The sequence below is a fragment of the Miscanthus floridulus genome, chromosome 19 (assembly GCF_019320115.1).
Source record: "Miscanthus floridulus cultivar M001 chromosome 19, ASM1932011v1, whole genome shotgun sequence".
Classification (NCBI taxonomy): Eukaryota; Viridiplantae; Streptophyta; class Magnoliopsida; order Poales; family Poaceae; genus Miscanthus; species Miscanthus floridulus.
This window is the reverse complement of record NC_089598.1, coordinates 16467461-16472981: the sequence shown is the minus strand read 5'-3', so window position 1 is coordinate 16472981 and position 5521 is coordinate 16467461.

The window sequence follows — 5521 nt, the reverse complement described above, 5'->3', positions numbered from 1 at the left end:
GGTGGCAAAGACGACACTGGCACACCGATGTGAGGGTGATCGGGGTTCTGATTGCCTGCTTACGGCATAGGGGGGCAGGAGGAGGGGTGCCGGATCGCGCCGGCCGTAGCCCACACCGGTCGGATCGGAGGGGAAAGGGCGAGCGAGAGATATGGCCCTATTTGGGACAACTTATATCAACCTTGCTTTGAATCAAAGCTAGATTCATCTCACAGTTGGCTTCTGCAAGAATCCAATGGCAAAAGTCGCATCGTTTGGGGGATTCGCAGCCACGGCTTCATCTTTTTGCCGGGGTGACACGCTGCTCGAATCGACCGTCTCCTCCAGCAAGTCCCGAGTGGGGACAACCACCAATGTAGGGATGAAGATAGCCGGCAGAGCGAGGAAGGGGAGCTCCACGGTGGCACGAGGAGGAAGATGCCGTTGGCACGAGGAAGTGGAGCTTCGTGGTGGTGCGGGGACGAAGATGACCGCCGAAATGAGGGGGAGCCGACTTCAGCATGGAGGACAACAATGACAATCGACAAGGCGGAGGCGGGGGTGGAGGTGGAGGACAGGACGATGATGAGGGAGATTTCGGGGCTATTTGGTATAGTATTTGAGAATCACTTCATGAATATGCCGGACATGTTTGGTCATTCTGATTCTAGAAGCTCATTCTTCGATAGGAGTGATTCTGTGGCTAAAAATAATTTTCTTTAACTATTTAGCATAAACTCTTGAAATCATGATGGAAAATCACTTCACAGAATTAGGAGAAGCTACTTTTTTAGCTATTAGCCTCCTAGTTCATTTTAGAGAATCACTTTACGGAATCAGCAGAGAATCACTTCTCTCTAAAAAAATGTTTGGTAGAGCTCTGCCAAATGGGGCCGCAGAGTAAGAATCAGCTCTAGGAGTTTTGCCATCACTTCATGAATCACGGAGATAAGAAGTTGGGCCAGGTCAGTCTTAACCCAAAATTACTCGACAATTTCCATATCTCCATCTAGGCACTGGGAGGGCTATTTGGAGGGGTGCCATGATGTAGTCTCTTAGTGTTTGGATGCATGTCTAACTGCTAAGCCAGGCTCATAGTAGTTAGCATCAAAGTGAAGCCAAAGTGTAGAGGCCTATGAGTATCCATCCTTCCCGCTGTAATTGGCTCAACGACATTAAGCCAAAGATCCAAATTGAGCCAACCAGCTCTATACCGCTTGAAGGGGTCGTGACGCTTAAGAGGGGATGAATTAGGCAACTTAAAAACTGTTACTAACTATGGCCTCTAATTTTCTACTAAGCAAAACCTATGTAAAGATAAACTATCTAGATATGCAACTAAGATTTTGCTAGGTGTGTTGCTATCTCTACCACAAAAGAGTTATGCAACCTAGGTTTCAATCCTATCAACTAGCATATCCATTAAGTTAGGAAGGTAAAGCACACAACCAAGGTACACAATATAAATGTGGAAAGTAAAAGGCGATAGAGATGCAAACTCCTGTTCGACAATGCTGATATTTATACTGAGGTATTGAGAAGCACGCAAACTTTCCCCTAGCCCTCGTTAGAGCCCCTCGTAAGGATGTCCTCGCAAGGGCCAAGCTCCTGGTCGAGTAACTCTATGAATACCCCTAGGTCTTTCTGGGTCTCTAGAATAGCCTCTCCCAGACCACTCCCCGCCATCTTCACTATCGAGCTTTCATCCGAACCGCCATAGGCCTCATTCCCTCTGGTAGATGGTGGCGGCCACACCACAAATGTTGTTGGTGTGATCTTGCAAGACTACAAACCCCTCTAGTGTATAATATGGTGCATGCAAGCACCGAGTGGTAAGATGTATGCAAACCTCATCAAACATTAGGTCTAAACCTTGAGCAAGCACAATTAAGCGGGTCTAACTAGCCTAAGCACTTCACAAAGCCCTACACTAATCATCTAATTTTCTCTTAAGCACTTGTGGTGGTTAAAGCACTTGGTGAAGTGTCTCAACACTCCTATATATTTAGCACACTCCAACTCCCTCCATTTGACCAGCCATGGGGTATAAATAGCCTCCAAAAACTAGCCATTGGGAACCTACACATGCCTGCTGCGCAGCCAACAGATGGTCTAATGGGTTGTCATCGAACAGTCCGATGCCCTGTCCCACAAAGGACCGTTGAACTAGTCATTAGTCGACCATTGGGTGCCCCTTAGTAGCAAGGTCAGATGCAACTCGTCAGAGCAGTCTAACGCTGTAGGGTCGAGATGGTAGACTAGAGGATGGTGAATAGTCATTTCTAAAAAATAATCGCTCTGGCTAATCGAAACAAATGTAAAATTAAAACTATTGGTCTAGCTAAGACTATACCCTTCTATCTAAGTTCACAAGCACCTTACATAGATCCTAATATGAGCAACTAAGGTGCCGAGCTAGGAAGAGCTCACCTAAATAATTCTAGTTAGCAAGGTTATACAAACCTATGCAACTAGTACTCAAACAACCAGGTAGCTCCTACACATGCTAGTATGCAAAGCGCACAAAGCCTAAGCTCACTAGCAATGCTCAATAGCAAGGCTACACAAGCCAAATTAGAGAGCTCAAATTACCTAGCTACACAAACTAAGCAATGTAACTATCAAGGCTACTCAAGCCAACTAGTTACGTAAGAGAGCAACTAATTTACTACTAAAGTAAACTAGCTACACAAGAGCAACAACACAAGCACAATATATGAATGAATAAATACAAGCTTGTGTATGGAGATTGCAAACCTACGAAAAGATGATGACATGGTGATTTTTATCCCGAGGTTCAGTGGTTTACCAACCACTTAATCCCCATTGAGACAAGCTCTAAGGTTGCTACCGGTCCTCTTGCTAGTGGTGACCCACAAGTCACACTCCCACGTGAAGTGCATACCACAAGCTCTAGGATTTGACATGGCCGGACCACTTGACGCTCTTCATGTCTCGCTCTACTAGAGCTGCTCTTCATGGCTCCCGCGGGGCGAGCACAACACCCCTCACAATCACTTCTTCGGAGCACCACATAAGCTTCTTATAGTCCTCACAATGGAGACACGCCACCAAGCCATCTAGGAGGTGGCAACCTCCAAGAATAACAAGCACCACCAGCTTGCAACTCGATCACCTAGTACCACTTGAAGCAATCACTCAATGCAATGCACTAGGAATCGCTCTCACAATTAATTGGATGATCACTATGAAGCGTATGTGACTTAGAAGCCCAAGGTGCTCAACCACCCCAAGGGTTAGCCACCCCTCTATTTATAGAGGAGGGGGAGAAACTAGCCATTTTCTCCTTTCACCCAAGCTGTAATGGCTGTCTCGAACAGTCCGGCCTTCTCTACGAACTGGTCGTTAGGCACAAAATTTGAACCATGGACTGTCCACCCCTTGGGCCTGGATTATCCGCCGTTGATCCCCAACAGTTAGGACCAAAGTCCAGCAGCTCTACACCTAGCCAAAACTAACCAGTGGACAGTCTACCACATAGGCATGGACTGTTTGCGAGCACCTTTTCGGTGTACACCAGGCACAACAGTGCCCTCGCTACCTCTGGAACTGCCTGGTGGTCCCATCACCTAGGCTGGTGGTCCCACTGTCAGGCATTGGTTGCCTGCACCTACCACACTAGTGCACCTAATGGTCCCACCACCAAAGCTAACGGTCCCACCGCTAGGGCAATAGACAATAGCCCCAACAAGCGCCTTTCGCCACCTTTCTCAACACCTTCTTCACCACCGGTTTCAACTGATCTCAAGATGTTTTGCGAACCTTTGAAAACCTGCTAACCTCAAGTGTTGTCCCACAAGACAACCACCACCTTAAGTACATGTTAGCATTTTCACACATCATTTCACAAAGGTTTTTAAACTTATTTTTCAAGCCACTCGATCCTAGCATCGCATGCAAAGTTAGATCGCTCGAGTGGCACTAGATGACCGATATGCAAACAAGTTTGCCCCTCTTGATAGTATGACCATCTATCATAAACCCGTTCATACACTTCTCTACACAACCTTTGACCGGTGAAATGAAATGCCCTACAAATATACCTTTGCCTTGCGCATTCCATTTCATCTCCTCCAATGTTGATGCCACACAAGCACCAAGCATCATCACCAAATGATATGATTCACTTCATATCATCATGTGACCTTATTGGTTCATCAATCTCAACTTCACTTGCTCTTCACCGTTGCCTTGGCCCATCAGCGCTAAGTCTTCACTCAAGCTTCCCCACCACATGCGGTTTGTCGCTTCAAAGCCTCTGACTTTGCCCTTCACACTTGTGACCGGTCCATCGATGCTAAGCCTTGTCTTGATCTTCTCCACCTAGCCACATGACTCTATGCCATGTCTCATATGTAATGAGCTCCTTCATCACATGTGTGAGCATTGCAACATATCCATGCCATTTTCACCTCCATGGCATAGGTTGCTCACACTAGTGCACCTATGAACTAATTTCCTATGTATCTCACACAAACACATATTAGTCCACCTAGGTTGTCACTCATTTAACAAAACCAAACAAGGACCTTTCAAACGCCCAAAAATCCTCTCTAGAACCTCTCTGAATGTCATCAGACACATCATCAATGGTCCCATGCTACGTCGTAGCATCGGTCCGATGCCTCTGCGTGGCTTGAACTATGAGAGATTATGGTCAATGCTCTCCCTATCCTTGATCTGATACACTGTTGGATGCCCCTAGACACCTATCTGCTAGGGTTTAGTGGCGTATGGTCCAATGACCCTAAGGGTTTAGTTCAATGCCTCTATCCGATGCCCTTCTAACCTCTTTATCAATTTGTTTCTTCATGATCTTTGTATCTGGCTTGGTTCCATATTGTGTCTTGGACTTTTGCATGTCTTGTGGGTCTTCAGCTCTGCTCCTAATGTCTTGATTTGAGGTGTTGATCATTGTTGGTATTTATTAACTTATCACTTATTTAGTAGACACCTATTATAAACCTATGAAAGGCCCTTGTTTGGTTTTGGTAATTGAGTGACAACCTAGGTGGACTAATTGTGTTTAATGTGAGATACACAAGTGATTAATCCACATGTATACTTGTGTGAGCAACTCATGCCATGACTGTGAAGATGGCTTGGATTTGTTGCAAGGCTCACACATGTGATGAAGGAGCTCATTGCATATGAGACATGATATTGAGTCATGTGACTAAGGTGGAGAAGATCAAGACAAGACGTGGTTTGATAGACCGGTTGCAAGCGTGAATGGCAAGTTAGAGGCTTTGGAGCAATGGACCACATGGTGGTGAAGCTTGAGCAAGACTTGGTGCCAATGGACGTAGGCAACGGTGAAGAGCAAGTGAGGTCAAGATCAATGAACCAATAAGGTCATGTGATGATATGAAGTGGATCATATCATTTGTTGATTGTGTTGGTGCATGTGTTGCATCGACATTGGAGGAGATGGAATGGAATGCGTAAGACAAGGTATATTTGTAGGGAATTTCATTTCATTGGTCATAGGTGTGTAGAGAAGTTTATGACCGGGTTTAGA